The following is a 21,664-nucleotide window of genomic DNA, read 5'->3' on the forward strand; positions in this document are numbered from 1 at the left end:
CCTCCATTATGCGTCCCCATCACGTGCTGCTGTCTGACACTTGGACTCAATCAGACTCCACTCTCCACTCTGCTACATTGCATCGCCTCATGCATCACCTTATGCTCGACATGTTTAGAAGCATCTGTGTGAAGGCTGCGAGGCAAGTCACTGATGCATTCCATTACCATGCGGCACGACATGTCCACTTCCTACATAGGCCACACTGTGGATACAACAAGCACAGTGACACAGTCATGACATCAGTGGATTGCACCATGTCATAAGGGCCACACATGGCACACAACCGGCCTTCAAGAAATCCCACAGGAATGGATTTGTCTCCATGAATGGGAAAAGAGACACCCGCCTCCGCATCTGGTCGGTATGTGATGCTAACCTATGCTTCACAGCATACTCACCGTCATCCTTGGCTTCTTGGCACGATGGAGCTATTCCGGATGACAGTCCCGTCTTGGCAAAGATGCAAAGACCAAGATACCGGAATTGTAGCCCATTTAGCGCGACTCACATACAGCTAAATACCACCCACCATGCTCCAACCACTCATGGCAAACTTCTACCCTTCACATGTGAAGCTTCAGCCCCTGTCACTTTATTACAACCCAGTCAATAGGGAGCAGAAGAGGTAAAAAGGACATAGAACTGGGCACGATGCACCATTAAGAGGCACATGGGTGCGGCAAACCATAGTTCATGTGTGTAAATCAGGTCATATATCAACCTATGCGCCATAACAGGATATCATTAGAGCACCCCCTTGATGACAAAGGACAATGCCTGTCTGACGGTGGAAGCACAAAGACTGCCAATGCATGAAGTGGTCAGGCACCTTCTAGAGCAGGCTAATCCAACAAGTAGCTCTTGAGCTAATGGTGACTCTACGGCTACCAGTAAGTAGCTCTCCTATGTGCAGCCGAGTCTACTAAATTAGAAGCTTCTGTTGGGTTGATATATGTATACCTAAATTGAGAAGTGTTTCTTCAAGATAAAAATGTGTATTTTCAAAATTCAAAAGCTGATGTTTGGAGAAAATTAGTTAACTTTCCAATTGAATTTCCATTCCAAGCATTGAGCTGGGTACCATATGCTATTTCAGCACCAAGATACCTTTTAGAACGAAGGTGCAATTTACAAATACACGGTATGTTATATTTAACACTGATAGTTCAGTAATAAATGATGTGGCTTTGGGGAGACTTATTACCTTGGTGCAGTGCAGGTATGGCTGTTATGTATTACCCATGTACAGAATTCCAACTTGATTAAATGTTTTTACATTACTAATGGCTACACTGCTGGATGCACCCAGGTGAAGAATACGGACATTCTTGCATGAAGTGGCCATTTATATTGTATTGTATTGTATTGTAATTGCATTTATATAGCGCTTACTACCCCTGACGAGGCGTTGAAGTGCTTTTTCGGTGAGTAGCATGCTACTCCGGAACCCAAGAAGGATTAGTGTTGAATTAGTATAGTGAAATATCAAAGTAATTTGAGTGGTGGATAGGTTAGTCAGTTATTTGGATTCAAAAAGATAGCGGAGGGATAGAAGAGGGAAAAAGGTTAGCATGTATATAGCGCTTGTTACCCCTGATCGGGTGTTGAAGCGCTTTTTTGGGCGAGTAGCATGCTACTGCGGAACCCATAAAGGATTAGTGGTGAATTAGTATAGTGAGAAATGAAAGTAATTAGAGTGGTGGATATTAATCAGTTATTTTGATTGAGAAGGATAGCGGAGGAATAGAGGAGAGAAAAAGGTTTGCATTTATATAGCACTTGTTACCCCTGTTGGGATGTTGAAGTGCTGTTTTGATGAGTAGCACGCTACTCCGGAACCGCTTAAAGGATTAGTGTTGAATTAGTATAGTGAAATATGAAAGTAATTTGAGTGGTGGATGATATGTTAGTCGGTTATTTGGATTGAGAAGGGTAGCAGAGGGATAGAAGTGGGACAGAGGTTTGCATAAATATATAGCACTCGTTACCCCTGATGGGGTGTTGAAGCACTTTTTCGGCGAGTAGCGCGCTACTCCGGAACCCATAAAGGATTAGTGGTGAATTAGTATAGTGAAATATGAAAGTAATTTGAGTGGTGGATATTAGTCAGTTATTTGGATTGAGAAGGATAGCGGAGGGATTGTATTTATATAGTGCTTGCTACCCCCTAAAGAGGTGTTGAAGCGCTTTTTTCTGCGAGTAGCACGCTACTCGGAACCCATAAAGGATTAGTGGTGACACATGAAATTTGATAAGTGGACATTTAAGTCTGTTATTTTGATTGAGAAGGATAGTGGATGGATAGAAAAGTGAGGGATTTCACATTTTTTGGGGGGTGTCATAGCAGTAGTGGGAGGCTTGGGATGAGTAAAAAGGGATGTGTTGGAGAAGAGTCAGGGAAGAGTTTAGAAAGGCTGGTTTTGGGGGGTTAGTATAGTAAAAAGGTGTCAGATAGTGCAAGGAGGGGTAGAGTAGGGGAGAGTCTAGAAAAGGCTATTTTGGGGGTCATAGTAGTGGTATGGGGTTTGAGATGAATGAGAGAGTGGATGTAAAGGATATATTGATAGAGGTATAGGGTGAGAAATAGGGTAGTGCATTGGAAAGAGTAGTAGAAAGAGATTTGAGATGAGTCAGAGAGTTGAGGTAGAAGATATATTGAGGGAGGTATAGGGTGAGAAATAGGGTAGTGTATTGGATATGCTGAATTAGAAATAATAAATATATAGATCCATAAGTACATTGAAAGTTTATCGATGCATAAACGAAGTAAGTAGATGTAAATTAAAGCTATTGATAGAGGGATAGGATTGAGAAATAGGGTAATACATTGAATATGGCTTTTTGGGGGGGGAGGAAAGTTATAAATACATAGGTCCAAGTAAATGGAAGGTATATAGATGCATAAAGGAATTAAGTATAAGTAGGTTAAAGATGCATTTGATTAACTCTGGTTTCAAGTGTTGTACTTAAAAATGTATATATATATATTTTTTAAACATAGTTATTCGACATGATTATACAAAGCAATACACATATATAGGTACCTATATATAGTACAAATAAATGCTTATATACAGAGGGATATGCTGTATATTTCTGTTTGCATATGGTGCTTATGTGGGGAAGAGCCAAATCTTGATTAGTTTTCTGAAGATAAGGTGGATCTTATGTTGGGTGGTAAAGAGTTCCATATTTTGGCTGCTTGAACAGAGAAGGATGTCCCACCCTTGGTTTTTTTCTTGTATCTTGGGATTTTGAGGCGAGGTGCCACTCTAGAGTGGAGGTTCCTATAATGAATGTGTTTTGTGATTTTATTCCTGATGAAGAGCTGTCCCATTCCATGTATCGCTTTGTGGGTTATACAAAGCAGCTTGAACGTGGATCTTCTGGCAACCGGTAATCGATGCAGGGGTTTCAAGGCAGGGGAGATGTGGTCTTGCGATTTGATATGCAAGAGTAGTCAGGCAGCCGAGTTCTGAATCCATTGTAGTCTTTTCATAATCGTCAACGGTGATCCGTGGTAGAGGCTATTGGCGTAATCGAATTTGGACAGAACAAGGGAGATGGTAGCTTGGACCTTGTGTGGAAATCCCAAATGGGGGAAGATTCATCGCAGTGTTTTTATAGTAACAAAGCTTGATCTTGCTAGTTTGTCCACTTGGGCATTCATTGACAGCTTGGAGTCCATGGTCATTCCGAGGATTCTTACTTCCTTCGATACTTTAGGCGGTGATCCAAGATCATCAGGCCAGGCGGCAAGCGGGTCATAATGTTTCCAATCGCCACACATGAGCATTCAATTTGAGATGGCTCCACGTCATCCACTGATCCACGGCTCTGAGACAACTGAAAATTGGCGAGTTTCTGATGTCTTTGGAGCCTTCCAATTGAAGGAGTATTTGCGTGTCATCTGCATAGTTATAGCACGTTAGGTGAAATTGATTGATCAGTACCGGTAATGACTTCATGTAGAAAAGCATGGGTGAGATGATCGAGCCTTGAGGGACCCCAGCTTTTGTCGAGTACGGTTTGGATGAGAAAGGTGGGGTATGGATGACATTAGTTCTGTTTCGAAGGAAGGACGTGATCCAGTCTAAAGCAGTCCCCTCTGTGCCGGGTTAATAGAGTCTTTGTACCAGAGTGTCATGGTCAACTGTGTCAAAGGCAGCCGAGAGGTCCAAGAGGAGTAGAGCAGCAACCCCGTTGCAGTGAACTGTGTTCTTCAGGTCATCTCAGATGGCAAGGAGGGCAGATTCTGTGCCTCTTCCCAGACAGAATCCCGTTTGGAAGTCTGAAAGTATGGCATTGTCTTCAGTGAATTGTGACATCTGGGTGAACACTGCTCTTTCTATCAGTTTGTCCAGGAAAGGTCCATTTGGAATGGGTCTGTAGTTATCAGGGTTCAACAGGTTCAAGTTTGTTTTCTTCATTAAAGGATGTATGTATGACTTTTTGAGTTCTTCTGAATTACATAATCTTGTGACGTGATTACTATTACAACACTAATAATATTAGTAGCTCGGGATGATGTTCATTAAACATGAGTAGCTCTAATTGCAACAAAGGTTGGAGACACCTGTTCTAGAGTAGAAACTGCTACAACAATAATATTATAATCATATCATATTTTGGAACAACCACCAAAAATAGGAGTTCGGCACTTGCCTGTGAATGCTTGGTTGACAGAAAAACAGATTAGGACAGGAAGCACAACATAGAGATGTCTCCTGGCTACTGCCAGGGATGTACAGTCAGAGTTCCATCAGCACCCACAAAGCAAATAACCTACACACATTTTAAAATGCCCACCCACTGCAACCCACATAATGGTACTTAAGGGGCCACGGGCACATTTCTTGGTGAACAGACTGCTCTAACAACAGTAGTGTATGTGTCCAGGATATAGGGTGCCTCAGAGTCTCTGTGTCTGCACAATAAAGACTAAAGCATGCCCAACAGCACTCAACTTGCAATCGGGAAATGCACAAAAAGTGTCAATAGAAACACAGACACAGAGGAATGTATAACATTTAACAACATGCGCAACAGTGGTTAAAAATCTGGTTATCTGGTTACAAATTATGTGGCTAAACTTTTTTACGCTGTAGGTTTAATATGGCAGATAGAGTTTGTGGTGTCACGCAAGGGGACGAACTGGTTATAAATTAAGTGCATTGTAAGATACATGGAATTATTACTTTAGCTGACAAAATCAAAGGGATGCAAATAAACAGGGATTGAATTAAGAGTATTCTCTGAAGAAGGTGCATGAAGCTTCGAAATGCACTGAATACAATTTATAATCCAAAGTCAAACAATTTTAAAGGCAATTTGTGATCCCTATGATATAATGAGGCAAAGGAACAATGGGGCTGATTTAGAGTTTGGCGGACAGGGTACTCTCTCACAAATGTGACAGAGTACCCTGTCTTCCAAACTCTGCCCAATTTAGAGACAGAGTCACGGTCAGCTCCTCGACAGAATACTTCCTCTGACAGCCCAACAGAGTAGGTGTTGTTGGAGGAAGCACCATCTGACCTACTTTGAGTAGACAGCATTAAGTGTTTTATTTTTCCTGTCCGTCACCGAGGTACAGGAGAAAAATATAAAATGACCCTCAAATCCTGGAAGAAAACTTGTTTTGGAACTTTGGTTTTGAAAACATAAAACGCTTTGGAAACATTTTTGCTGCTAGCCGTCATGTCTGAAGGTACTGTCCATCAAATGTGTCCTACATTGACTGCAACTGTCATGACAGCGGTACCTGTCAATTTAGAGAGATATCTGTGAGGCTGATTGGCATCTCTAAATTTGGCAGATGGGCTGTCAGGCAGGGCGAAGGAGTATTTAAACCATCTGGTCTGCCAAACTCTAGATCAGGCCCTTCATATTCACCATAATATTAAAGATTCTAAAAGTTGGAGAAATAAGAGGATAACATATAGCAAACAAATTTTTGTGCACCTTAAGTCTTTTTGACACAGATTTTAAGTAACCCAGATGAGTGTAAAAAACAAAAATTATTTGTTCTCGCCCTACTACTATAAATCCAGAGCATTGCTTGCCTGTCCTGGCCCTCACTCACAGTGACGCCCATTGCTCTTCCATCCCTCTCAGCTTAAGTTCAAATGTGAGATCCATTGTTAGGCATTGGTGCCTGCATCCAGATGTTTGGGCATGATGCAGCCATTCTTCTTGAAGTGAAAGTTTTGGCTGGACGCTCATCTCAGAAGATGATTCTCTATGGAACAATTAAACTGTGTATGGCACTATCTTTGAATGTCTGAAAAGCATGGTGAGCACACCTTATTGAGGGGTGGGAGGTCCTTTTTTACTTCAAGCCTGCAGGCAGCACGCACCAGCTGCTGTTGCTTGGCTACCTAATGTATCTTTAAAAAAAAACTTTAAAAGGGCTTACACGTAGCCCACCCATTACTTAGCATTCCTCAGTATCATTATCACTCTTCTTAACTGCCTTCTAATTCAGCAGCATGTCCCAGACTTAGGTTTCTGTGTCATTTTTGTTTTTTTTGTGGCACATGGACAAAGTACAAGCAGCTTTCTTAATTATTGTTTGTCCACTGCTCCTGCTGTGATTAAGGTACTATTTTGGTTTTATTTATTTTTTCAATTTGCCTTCTAACTTTGGCAGCACGCCCCAGGTGTCAGTTCCTACGTCACTTCCTTTCTTTGTGTGAGTATGGACAAAGTACAAATTCATTTCTCTTAATTAGTGGCTGTTCTCTGCTCGAGCTATGATTGAGGTACTATTTGTTCTTCTTCTTTTTTATTTTTTACAATTTGTTTAGAGCCCGAATTTAACCTGACCTGAAGGTATTGAAGCACTTTACATGAGCAAAAGTTACATTACACAAGGACACATTCATGTTTTTTTAGAATGTGCTTTTGGAGGGGCAGAATTCAGGAAGCTTTGTACTTCACAGCAACTGTGCAAGGACAACTTCTTATGTGTTGTTTTGTCCTTCTCTTCACATAACTCCACTCTACTCCCCTTCACTGTAATCCAATCCAATCCACTCCACTCCACTCCACTCCAATCCACTCCACTCTCATCCACTCCACTCCAGTCAAATTCATTCCGCTACAATCCACTCCACTCTAATTCACTCCAATGCACTTCAATCCATTCCAATGCAATCAAATCCACTCCACTCTAATTCACTTCGTCTAATCCACTTCAATTTACTCTAATCCTCTCCAATTCACTCCAATCCACTTCAACTCACTCTAATCCACTCAACTACTCTAATCCAGTTGTCCAACCTACTCTAATCCACTTCACTGCACTCCACTCTAATTCACTCTAATTCTCCCCAATCCACACGAATCCACTGCAATCCATTACAATCTACCCTAATCCACTCCACTCTAATCCACTTTACTCTAATTTACTCCACTCCAATCCAGTCCAGTCCAATACACTCCACTTCAACCCATGCCAATCCACTCCACTCCCATCCACTTGCACTTGCATCCACTCCATTCTAATCCACTTCACTCCAATCCACTCTAACCCACTAAACTCATATCCACTACACTCTAATCCAGTCCAATACTGTTCACTCTAATCAACTCAACTCTACTCTAATCCACTCTAATCTACTCCAATTGGATCCACTCTATTCAAATCCAATCCAGTCCACTTTAATCCACTCCACTCTAATCCACCTGAATTCACTCCACTCTAATCCACTGCAATCCACTCTAATACACTTCAATCCACTCTAATTCACTATAAACCACTCCACTCCAATCCACACTTTCCACTATAATCCACTCCAATCTAATCCACTACACAGCACGCCATGCCACTCCACTTTACCCCCACTCTATGACACTCTACTGTACGACTCTCCACTATATGACACTCCCCTCTACAAAACTCTACTCTAAGCCACTCTGCTCCACTCTACGACAGTCTAAGTCACTCCACTTTATGACACTCTATGCTACTCCACTTTACAACACTCTATGACACTTGACTCTATGACACTCCACTCTACAACACTCTATTCCACTCTACACCAATCGACTCTATGTCACTCTACTAGGCAACACTCTACTCCACTCTACAACTCTCCACTCCACTCTCTGACATTCCATGCCACTAACTTTTAGCCACGCAGAACAGTAGCCACACTGGTGTACAACATGGCTAAAACACAATGGAAAAGCCAATATCTCTCACATAGTCGTGACCTATTGTCTTTACCAATGCTTGTCATGTCTAGTACACGGTTACAGATACTTGTTTCCGTAGCAACAGTGAAATGAAATGAAATGAAAAATTATATTTGTATAGCGCGTAACTACCCAGAGGCCTCGCAGTGAATGAGAACCGAAATTCATATACATCTATTTTGTTTTTATCTGGGTCACCTCCAATCCACTCCACCCAAATCCGCTCCACTCTAATCCACTCAATGCTAATCCACTCCACGCTCATCCTCTCCAGTCTAATCCACTACATTCCAATCTAATCTACTTCAATCCAATTCAATCCAATGCACTCCAATTCACTTCAAGCCACTCCAATCCACTACACCCTAATCCACTCTAATCAACTCCACTTCACACTAATTCTCTATAATCAACTCTAACCCACTCCAATCCATGCCACACTAATCCACTCTAATCTGCTCCACTCTAATCCACACAACTCTAAACCACTCCATGTTAATCCAGTTCAATCCACTCCATTCTAATCCACTCCACAGTAATACACTCCACTCAAATCCACACCAATCCACTCCACGCTTATTCACTCTACTCTAATCCACTTCATTCTAATTCACTCTGATCCACTCCAATGTACTCCAATCCCCTCCACTTTACTCCACTCTACTCTAATCGACTCAGCTCTAATCTACACCACTCAAATCCACTCTCATCCAATCCACTTGAATCCACTCTAATCCTCTCCAATCCACTCCACTCCACCCCACTCTAATCAACTCAACTCTTCTCCACTCCAATCCACTCTAATCTATTCTACTCCAATTCAGTTCACTTGAATACACTGTGATCCACTCCACTCAAATCCACTCCACTTTAATCCATTCCAATCGAATGCACTCCACTCCAATCCACTCTACTCTACTCTAATCAACTCCACTCTAATTCACTCAGCTGTACTCCACTCCGCTCAAATCTAACCCACTCTAATCCACTCCAATCCACTTCAATCCACTCCACTACAGTCCACTCCACTCTAATACTCCACTCTACTCTAATCAACTTCACTCTAATCAACTCCAATCCATTCCACTCTAATCGATTCCAAACCACTAAACTCCATTGAACTTGAATCAACTATAAACCACTCCACTATAATGCACTCTTTCCCCATCCACTCCATTCTAATCCACTATAATCCACTCCACACCACTCCATTCTACCCCACTCCACTCTACCCCCACTCTAAGGCACTCCACTATATGACACTTCACTATATGACACTCCCCTATATGACACCCCACTCTTTTTCTTCTGTTCCCCTCAATGCGCTGAACTTCACTCTATGCCATTCCGCTCTATGGCAGTCTACGCCAATCTACTTTATGACACTCTACTAGACAAAACTCTACTCCATTCTACAACACTCCACTCTATGCCACTGACTTTTAGCCATGCTGAATAGCAGCCACACTGTTGTACAACATGGCTAAAACACATAACAAAAGCCAATAGCTCTCCAATAGGTGAGACCTATTTGCTTTGCCAATGCTTGTTATGTCTAGTAAACGGTTACAGATACTTGTTTCAGCAGCCACAGTGGATGAGCCTTTGATTTCATACATATCTATTTGGTTTTTATCTGGGTCAACCTCAATCCACTCCACTCAAGTCCACTTCATTCTAATCTACTCAATGCTAATCCACTCCAATATACTCCACACTAATCCTCTCCAGTCTAATCCACTTCACTCCACTCCAATCTACTCCAATCCAATCCAATCCATTCCACTGCAGACCAATTCACTTCGAGCCACTCCAATCCACTCTAATCCATTCCACACTAATTCACTCTAATCCACTCCACTCTAATTATTTTTTTGGGGTGGAGTTTTATATAGCGCAAAATTGACCCGGATCGGGTATCAGAGCGCTTTACATAGCACAAGTTACGTTACATGAGAACACATATTCATTTTTGTTAGGCACGGGGAGATTGAGTGATTTGCCCAGACTCACAGGATGGTCAGCGTCATTGCCGAGACTCAAACCCAGTTCCCCAGATTCGAGGTCGACCGCCCTAGCCGTTAGGCGAACTCCTCTCCCCTAATCATTTCTAAACCACTCCAATCTACTCCAATCTACTGCACTGTAATACACTCCATTACTCCAATCCACTCCATTGTAATCCACTCCAGTTCACTCTAATCCACTTTCCATACCAAGTGGTATGACTGTGGTTTTACGAATGTACGTTGGGTCCTTCTACTGTCATGGAAGGATCACACATTTTGTGGAAACCCCAATCCTCACAAACATGACGCCAAAGCTATATAGCAAGCATATTAATTCTTCTTTCTTCAAACTGTGAACACTGTAGAGCTGTTTACTCTTAAAGATAGGCAACATATTAAATGACACTTGCTCCACTATAAAAGCTATTATGTTAATAATTTTATTTCAGGTTTCTATTTTGTCACAGATACTCTTCGCTATTTGTGTAAGTAGACATTAGATTACTTTGAACACATGCAGAAATAGGCAAATGGTATGCTTTCTACCCTGTGCTTTAATATACACTGAAGCCTGGCCTGGTAACCCCTCACTGAGCTCCCGTTCTCTGCCTGGTCAATAAACCTACAGGATGATCTAGTCAACTGTAACCGTATTACTGGAATGTGATTACTTAAGTGAATACATAATTTCAAGTTTATTATGTATGATGAGTGTTTTTTGCATAGCGCACACTAGACCACTTAAATGCCTGTATGTGCCTTGACTGGAGGAGCTCTGACTCATATGATTGCATTCAAACATGTGGAGCATGGAGCAGCTGGACACAGCTTTTCCGGTGCAACGTCAATTGCATGGTGGAATAAACAGCAGGGGTGGTGTGTGCTCCTCTCAGTGGAGAGCACAACCTTTGGATGTCCATACATGGTACTCTCATGCCGGTAACTCCGAAAACATAGGGAGCACAAGTCACAACATCGGAGGTGTCACAAACAGGGAGTAGTCAGTTTTGCCCTGTAGCTCATGAGGTTAAGAGCCTTGTGGATGTTAATGGGAAGGTCATTCCACTGAGACAGGCTGAGACTAAGAAGCGTCCGTCTCCTTTGCTTTTTTTACAATCCGGGGACCCTTAGAAGCCCAGCTTTGTCAGACCAGAGGGGACATCTGCTTGTTGTCGTGGTTTATTTAAGGTACAAGTGGTGCTGGAACAATTCTCAGAGTGGGGGGGTGCTGACATCAACGGTACATCAGGGAGTCATAGGAATTGTAGAAAATCCAAGTGTCACCCAAAATGAATGACGGAAAGGAGCCATGCCAATTCAGTAGGAGAGTGGTAAGGGTGTGGTAAGGAGGCAGTGGTGCATTTTGGAGCACAGTGTCAGCGCGGGGACACACTGTTCTAAGTGTAACCATGCGCTTTATAAGATTCGCTAACATAACATAACATAACAAATACATTACTAAAGCTTGGTGTGATAGTGCATTGTCATTTACAGACGGAATTCTGTTAATTGAAATGGCCACTAAATTTGCACAGGCATGCAGTTTTACTGATACAACTATATAGGGAACAAACAATAGGTAATGTGTGGACTTTCAGCGAAAATGTATAATTTGCAAATCAACAAGTAAAGTGCCTCTATTTTATCAAAACTTGTGTTCCAACCACACTTCGAAACTTCAATTTTTTTTGCTTCATTTGCTCTTTCCTAACTGGTGACATATTTTGAAATATGTGTGCAGTTCATTTACAGATATTTAAATTGTATTGTGCGTTAGGAAAAACCTAGACAGCCTACAGCCTTTGCCTATATACTCCATGTATGTCACCAAGATTGTCAGATAGTTCACTTTACCACAACCTCTCAATTTGCAGTCAGAGAAAGAAAAGTAAACACAAATCTCCATGCTAAAACAATAAGCAGAAACTTGTCAGAAGGCATAACCTGACACTTGACCTCAGTGTTTCTGAACTCCAGCATAGTTATTTTTGGGGGGACTGTAGCACTTCCACACCACTACTTACAGCATCAATGTAAGGTACCTGGGTACCACTGCTTCATTGCTAAGGCTATCCATTTCATTGTGTTATGGAATGTGTATCTGTAAAGTGCACAAGGGTTTTGTGGAGCTGACCAGGTGTGTGTGCCTAGCTCTGCCTATGATAGCTTGGTTAATTAAAACCAAACAGCTGCTTGCGGAATTCAACAAGAATAAATAAATGATTGTTTTTTGAATAGCACTCAGCTACTCAATGAGTGTCCCGGTGCTAGGAAAGAAGATCGCATGGGGAGTGGGATTTATAGCTTAAATAGATAGGTTTAAGAGATTCTTTTAAATTCACCCCATCAGTGAGGAACCTGAGTGGAAGCAGAAGCTGATTCCAAATCTTCTCAACAAGCACCACAAAGGAGGCATCCCCCTGCTTCTTTCTTCTAAAGTGGGGGGCATCTGTCAGCCGAGCATTTATCGAGCACAACCCTTACCGGGCTGTGTTCGAGAATCCTCTCATTAAGATAGCTGGGTCCTGTGTTATAAAAGGTATGGTGAGTGATCGCTAAGGCCTTAAACATGGCTCTCTTACAAACTGGCAACCAGTGCAGTTGCTCCCGAAAGTGGGACACCGAAGTGTGTTTGGGCAACCTAAACAAAAGGCAGATAGCTGTGTTCTGTATCACCTGGCGACTTTGTAATAGATAGATAGAAATTCCTAGGTAGAGTACATTAACGTAATCCAATTTATAACGAATCAACGCCCTCACCACTGTTATCTGTGTGTCACCTGGAAGGAAGACCAGGAATTTCTTAAGCATTCTTAAAATCCAGAAACAGGATTTCACCACTACAGCTATCTGGGCTTTCAATGAGAGCTGGGCATCAAACAGTACTTCCAGATTCCTTGCAACTTCTGCCAGAGGAGGAGGAGGAGTATTGCTGTTAGGCCAGGCTCCCGTCCAACCTGGCAGGGGATCGGGACCAAGCAACAGGATCTCAGTCTTGCTCTGATTGCATTGTAAGTGATTCATTCAGAGCCATTCCATCACTGCTTCAACACAGAGTTCAAACATTTATTTTGCAGTGGCTGAATCACCTTCATACGTAAGCAGTAGTTGCGTGCTGTCTGCATACAATATAATCTTAATGACAAATGATTCAACCATGAATTCCAGCGGGCCATATAAATGTTAAAAAGAGGGGGGCTCAGAGCAGAACCTTGCGGCACCCCACATTTAATGGTTTTATCCCTGACAAGAACAATAGTTACTTACCTGTAATCTGTGGTTCTCCAGTATTAGTATCTTTCATAGATTCACATGTCTGAATCATTCCCCGTCGTCAGAGTGGGAGTACCACGGTACATAAAAATAGCAATAAACATGCATATAGAAACCCTACCATAGGTAACCTAGAACCAGGAAGTAAAGTAGCTAGAAATCAAAAGGAAAAAATCCTCCACTTTCATGACTCGTCCAAGTCATTATATATAGTCCAAATAACAGCCAATCAGGCGACAGCACCCTCCAGAATGTTCTCCTCAGAGGTTCAGGCTCAAAGATTTTCTAGCACAAGTGTGATCAAGAGTGAAAAGATCATAGAAGAGCCTCTGAGGGGAAGTGGGTGGGTTGCATGTGAATCTATGAAAGAAATAGAAAGATATGAAAGAGATATGAAAGAGAACCACAGATTACAGGTAAGTAACTATTTTTCTTCTCCAGTATTGGGGTATCTTTCATAGATTCACATGCCTGAATCAGAATAGAAAGCAGTAAATCCATAATAATACTTGTGAGATTATATCGCAACATAAGCATATGCATATCAGAGGCAATATGTAATTACAGATATATATATATATTCATGTGATCAAGGGCGATTGAGCCCGAAACGCGTCATGGCGGCATTTTGCACTAAATAAACAGCAACAGCACTAATGAATGGGTGTCCGTTTCCTGCTTGAAAGCTTCATCTTACTTCGAGACTTTCACAAGTTGGAGATTGCTTATATATTATCTACTGGCGGTCGCCAGTAGATAGTTATAGTTAGGATCGTGTTTCCATAGGAAATCCGCAACATTCTATTTGGAATAACTTTGGCGCCGATTGACGAATCCTCGCGAAATTTTCAAAATAGGTGGGGGGCTCCGCTCCGCTCCTTCCCTGAAAGTCTCGGGGGATTCTTCAAGCGGGGGCTGAGAAAAAGGGGGGGTCCCAAAACGCGTTTTCCCCATGTATTTTTCCATAGGACCTTTAGTCCAAGCTACAGCCCAAACGGCTGAACAGAATTACTTGAAATTTGGCAGAGAGGTAGTCCTCAGGTCAGGGATGTGCCTTTTGCAGGTCTGGTGTAAATATGTTCAGTATTTCCTGAGAAAATAGCATTTAAATCAATATATATATCTATAAGCGCGCTCCGTGCGCGTACGGTAAAACTTATCGTACGCGCACGCTGCCGTGCACGACCGCGATTCTGATTGGTTGTTAGATCTTAGTAAACATTTGAATCGGTCGAAACCAGGAAGTGTTGGCCGCCATTTTGTCTCTCGCAGTCTGAGGGGGTGAAAAACAAAGGTGGAGAACGTGAAAAGGGGGCAGGGTGGACAGTTCCTGACCCCCTAGCCTTTGTCAGGGGGTCCCAGAAGGACCCCCAAGGGCCAAAATTTATTTTAATTTTTTTACGAAAAATCGCGGGGTACGCGTAGCGTGCGCGTACGGTAGAAACGGAAAAATTCCGCGAACTGCGTAACGTGGGCGCGCGGTGCTCGAGACATTTCCACACGGCACATAACAGCAACAATGCATTGTTGAAATTTTGTGGAATAGATAAGGTCCTGAAGCACATACGTGGAGGAGACAGAGAAAAACATCTACGTATCTTAGAATCAAGATACATAATTGATTTGAATACCAGGGCTCCTTATGGTCTGAACAGGGAAGAAGAACTTAACACCCATATTGGCCTCTAATCCAAACTAGACAGTCTGCAACCCTTGATATGTCCTTTTGTATATATGTGATTGGTTTTATTTTCTCATCATGCCCATCACGAGATTTAGGATGGGTACCCTGAGATGTATTGTATCTTGTAAATATATTGACCTATTGTATATCATTTCATTTTTTCACATCTGATATGATTTGAATATTCATGCACAAGTTTGTGACTGGTTGGATGGGAGGGCTGGCACAGATATTGTTCTGTGGTTGTATTATTCCAGCTATTTCGTAATATGCTCATTTTGATCTGTGTAGATCCTTATGATAAAGGGCACTTGTCCGTTAATTTTCGGGTATCCTCCCTCACTCCTCCCCTATTTAGGGTTATGGATCTGATTGTTTCACAGATTATCCATGAGATATGATTTGGATATATCCATTATACAACAAACACATCCCTCCACACATCAGTCCTCTCTTCTTTTTGCACCACACACATACACATATATTTTTTTTCTATTTTTCAACAAACTTTATGTGTCCGCAATGCCGTTCTCGAATAGGAGAAATCATTATTTTTAAGTCGAAATACCTTAATTACATCTCCACATTAGTTAGGACCTTAGATTGGATATAGTACATTTGATTAATATAATTATTGAGCAGATTTCCACATATGATTGTGCAGCTTACTGGACGGACTATATAGTCTTTTTTCTATTTCTGTGCACTAGCAATGGATAACAGTATTAACTGATTCTGCTCCAAATGTATTTGTATATATATATATATATTTCTTGCAAACTCAAGAATTTAGGTTTATGTTTAAATTCATGATTGATTGTGTCTTAGAGTCAAATACACATGGGATTTACGATGTATGCATTTCTTCTATGTCTATGATGACGTATTTTGCTTTAAAATTGGCTATGCGGAACTAACAGACAACTTGACAAAGGCCGTCCTACGGCTGAAACGCGTTGTTGTTTTGTGAGCGATTAAATACACCTTAAAACACCAGGACGGTGTGCCGCCTCTTTCCTACCTGTGGATTGAATTGTACTCATTTTTGTGGGTGCCGCTACCACGGCAGGCACCGACGCTAATGTGCAGGTGTGCGGCGTTCAGCGGAGAAACCTTTCTACGAATCTGTTGCAGCCGCCCCAGCCGTTCCAGAGTGGATTTCCTACGAGTGGATGAAACAGCGAACAGCATCAACTTGCGGTGGTGAGTTGCAGTGGTGGTGTGTATGTTTGTGGGGGGATAGCGTGTTTTCGCACCGGTCGGAGGGCTTGTGGTTTTCCGCTTACCTCCTCAATCTGCCGCCAACCCTCTACACACCTTTCCGCAACATCCATCCCTCTGTGATTTATTCCTGGAGCACCGTCACGTTGCGGTCTAGATCTCAGACTGCGACGTCGTCCTACCGTCTTTAGGTGCCATATCGCTCTTAAGTATGGACACTTGGGAAACAGAACGTCTAGCAGTAGCTCTCTCCCTGTTTGACGAGAATGTAGCTGCCAATATCACGACATCTAATATTGGAACCATTGGGAACACTACAGAGCCCACCTTGAAACAAAATCTTAATCTTCTTGAAAAATTACGCAAACGTGAACTCAACAAGTGGTGGGAGGTCACTTCTCTGACTAACTACGTTGAAGTAGGACGTGTGCCGAGAGGTCTGCGTATCACGATCATACCTACCTACGAGAATCCCAATAAAGATTTACTGGAAGAATGGGCTTCATTCATGGCTAAAACATGCAAGGGCATGTTGGAGATGTTAATCAAATATGCGAAAATTGATTTGGATAAAACCAGACAGGAATTATCCACTCTGAGGATTGAAATAGACAAACACAAAGAAGAGAAAGTGGTGATCGAGTTTCTGAAAGCTTTGGAGGGAAGATTGAAAATTTATGAAGACAGTATTAAAGTCAAAAAACATCGTAAATTCCTGCGTGACAAAAAAGATTATGCTGAAGGTAGAATTCTAACTTATGCCAAACGATTTGATTGGGTGGAAAAAGAAAAGGACAGACAACTTCTTCTGAGAGATAAACCTGATCCGGCATCTACCGACTCAAGTTCTGAATTAAGTTCAGATATTGAACGTCAAGTCACACCATCCCCTTTGGGAACAAGACCGCTCACTTTTTTACACGAGTTTCAGATCCTGAAACAACAGAAAGATCAAATGAGTCCCCTCGAAGGAGAGAGAAGAGGAAGAGGAAGAGGCCGTGGAAGGGCACGAGGAAGACCAAAAACAACAAAAAAATGAGAATAACAAGAAGGGGTGGCCGCACAAAATTTTGGTATACTAACAAAGACGACAGGGACCCCTGTGAGAAAACCATCGTTAACCTATCGACACGTACTTTAACCTTGGATGAAGAAACACTTCTTAGATTAGGTCTTTCCTTCTGCCCCACGAGTGACTGGAACTTTGTAGACACTAGAATTGATCTCTTCCTGTATATACGCAAACTCAAACTCATGAAATTACATCTCCTTGCCAAACGAAATAAAGAACGTGCCACCAACATGATCAGCACACAGTCGTCATCTGCTAATTTCTCAATGAATGACATTGGTGATATTTTGGAAATTCACGCACTTGAGACCAACAATTCATTTTCCAATGATGAATCAGAGGAAGTCCGTCTACAATCTTTGGGATTTTCAACTGATACAAAACGCAGGAGTGGCCTCAGAGTGAAATCCAAATTCAATCCTAACATGGTACACGACAATATCGAATCTTTTCACTCAGTATTGATGTATGAACTCATGAGACTGAGAGGAAATCAAGATTATCGTATTCGGGACAATCTTACAAAAGGTCAAAGACAAGCACTAAAGAACTTGCTGCAAGATCCCACCATAACCATAAAACCATTGGATAAAGGTGGCAACGTTGTCATAATGAATACCGAGGACTACAAAAACGAGGCCCTACGACAGCTAAATGACACGAACTGCTATGAAGTCATTAGTTGGAAAGAATACGATGCTACAATATCAAGATACCACAATCTCCTCATGATTTGGTGGCAACAAGACCTCTTGGACGATGATGAGTATAAATTTCTTAAAAAGGACAATCCCAAGATACCATGTTTCTACCTATTGCCCAAGGTGCACAAAAGCCTGACCAATCCCCCGGGAAGGCCTATTGTGTCTTCCAATGATGGTCTACTTGAGAACACATCGATATTTTTGGATCATTTTTTGGCTGGTTTTGTCAAAGATCTTAGATCTTATTGTAAAGATACCACTTCCTTCCTGAAACGCATTCATGATGTCAGGTGGGAGGAGGGTTTTGCTATGATCTCACTCGATGTATGCTCACTGTATACATGTATTGACCAATTGAAGGGAGTTCAGGCCTGCATGTATTATTTACAACGCCAACCATTGGGGATGCTGAATCATTCCTTAATGTTAAGGGAGATGATGCTTTTCTGTCTACAAGAGAATATATTCTTATTCAACACTACATTATATAGACAAAAAACAGGCACCGCCATGGGCACTTGCTTTGCCCCAAGCCTGGCAAACCTCTTTCTTGGGTGGTGGGAGGAGCAGGTGGTTTGGAGTGAGACATTCGATAAATTCACCAATCATGTTCCCTTGTGGCTAAGGTATATAGACGATCTTTTTATCATCTGGGACGGAGATATAGACCTAGCACAAGCGTTCATTGAGGCATTGTCCATCAATAACTTAAACTTAAGCTTCACCCATTCCATCAGCAAAACCACATGCGATTTCTTGGATGTAAGAATCACTGTGGATAACATCAATCACAAACTCACCACTGCCCTTTTCAGAAAGGAAACATCGGGAAATGCATTACTACATGCTCGCAGTTCCCACCCCCTTCGCTAATCAGAAGTATTCCCTATGGGGAGATTCTACGAGCTCGTAGGAACTGCAATACCGATGATGGTTTTAACATTGAGAAAAACACCATGATGAACAGATTCAGACAACGGGGTTACAAAGAGAAAATCCTGACACAAGCTGTTGACAAATTGGCAGCCACCACACATAGTGAGGTTCTTTTTGGCAGCAAACAAACCAGCAATGAGGAACCCACCTCTGGTCCTCGTATGATTACCACATACAATGTAAAATCCGGGAAATTAAAATCCTTGCTCACCAAACATTGGGGTCTTATAAGATCTGATCCTATTATTGGGGATAAAGTGGGACATACTCCATCAATAACCTACAGACGACCACCATCACTTAGAGACAAATTGGTAAATAGCTACCAGCCCATGGAATCCAATCCATCTTGGCTTCATGCCAGGGAGGATTTCCATAAATGCAATTCCTGCAAAGCGTGTAAGAACACCGTAAGCTGTAGAAGCTACAAAACACAGGAAGGCAGGGACAAACCCCATTAAAAAATTCATCACATGCACTTCAGATCATGTTGTATACCTCCTGGAGTGTCCCTGCAATATGCGTTATGTTGGAAGTACTAAACTCCAACTAAAAAAACGCATCCTTGAGCATTTAAGGGCTATAACCAATTTGGATTTTAACTATCCCGTAGCGAGACATTTCCACACGGCACATAACAGCAACAATGCATTGTTGAAATTTTGTAGAATAGATAAGGTCCTGAAGCACATACGTGGAGGAGACAGAGAAAAACATCTACGTATCTTAGAATCAAGATACATAATTGATTTGAATACCAGGGCTCCTTATGGTCTGAACAGGGAAGAAGAACTTAACACCCATATTGGCCTCTAATCCAAACTAGACCGTCTGCAACCCTTGATATGTCCTTTTGTATATATGTGATTGGTTTTATTTTCTCATCATGCCCATCACGAGATTTAGGATGGGTACCCTGAGATGTATTGTATCTTGTAAATATATTGACCTATTGTATATCATTTCATTTTTTCACATCTGATATGATTTGAATATTCATGCACAAGTTTGTGACTGGTTGGATGGGAGGGCTGGCACAGATATTGTTCTGTGGTTGTATTATTCCAGCTATTTCGTAATATGCTCATTTTGATCTGTGTAGATCCTTATGATAAAGGGCACTTGTCCGTTAATTTTCGGGTATCCTCCCTCACTCCTCCCCTATTTAGGGTTATGGATCTGATTGTTTCACAGATTATCCATGAGATATGATTTGGATATATCCATTATACAACAAACACATCCCTCCACACATCAGTCCTCTCTTCTTTTTGCACCACACACATACACATATATTTTTTTTCTATTTTTCAACAAACTTTATGTGTCCGCAATGCCGTTCTCGAATAGGAGAAATCATTATTTTTAAGTCGAAATGCCTTAATTACATCTCCACATTAGTTAGGACCTTAGATTGGATATAGTACATTTGATTAATATAATTATTGAGCAGATTTCCACATATGATTGTGCAGCTTACTGGACGGACTATATAGTCTTTTTTCTATTTCTGTGCACTAGCAATGGATAACAGTATTAACTGATTCTGCTCCAAATGTATTTGTATATATATATATATTTCTTGCAAACTCAAGAATTTAGGTTTATGTTTAAATTCATGATTGATTGTGTCTTAGAGTCAAATACACATGGGATTTACGATGTATGCATTTCTTCTATGTCTATGATGACGTATTTTGCTTTAAAATCGGCTATGCGGAACTAACAGACAACTTGACAAAGGCCGTCCTACGGCTGAAACGCGTTGTTGTTTTGTGAGCGATTAAATACACCTTAAAACACCAGGACGGTGTGCCGCCTCTTTCCTATCTGTGGATTGAATTGTACTCATATATATATATATATATATATTTCTTCACAAAAATAATAATAATAGCGCCGTGATTAGATGTTATTTATTTCAAGTCGTGGGGACGAGGAGATGTATGTTCATCTGTAATAATGAAAGAACGATACAAATGAGTGACACTGCCATTGTTCAAAACCATACAAACCAGATGTACATGCTGACAATGGATGAAGCTGTAATTGACAAATAATTGGTCCAACCTGATAAAGTTGAACTATTCGCCACTGTTGGTCATATACATTTTCAAAACACCAAATATTTATGTTTAAAAAATCTTATGCTCAAAATGAAACATTACTTAAATGATGCATTAATTAATAGAGATTATGAATTGTTTAGAAACTTACAATAGATCAAGCCCATGAATCGAGAAAAATTGAAATATCGAGATGTTGTATGATTTTGATCTGGCTGTCCCGCAGACAGGGATGCCACAGCAAAGGTTGAGGGCACTTAGCCCGCACTTGGATAAAGACACTCAGTCCTATATTACATTCCATATACGATCAACTGCTTAAATATGCAGCGATGGTTGTGGGATTCGTGGCTTAGCCATGAATCAAATGCGCTATTGTTTCTATTAAAGGACAAGCGCAACATGGATGTAACAATCCAGCCTTTGCGACATGACATTCCAGCCGCTGGACACGCTGAAAAAATACAGTTAACTGTTGAATAAAGTTTGTTGAA

General features: G+C 41.4%; 1 protein-coding gene across 1 annotated transcript in view; it reads right to left on the reverse strand.

Moving 5' to 3' along the window:
* ITGA9 (integrin subunit alpha 9) overlaps window positions 1-21,664 on the reverse strand; it is a 962,089-nt gene that overhangs the window by 390,154 nt on the left and 550,271 nt on the right. The gene's annotated exons all lie outside the window — the stretch shown is intronic.

This window comes from Triturus cristatus, chromosome 5_2, assembly GCF_964204655.1.
Source record: "Triturus cristatus chromosome 5_2, aTriCri1.1, whole genome shotgun sequence".
NCBI classification, from domain to species: Eukaryota; Metazoa; Chordata; class Amphibia; order Caudata; family Salamandridae; genus Triturus; species Triturus cristatus.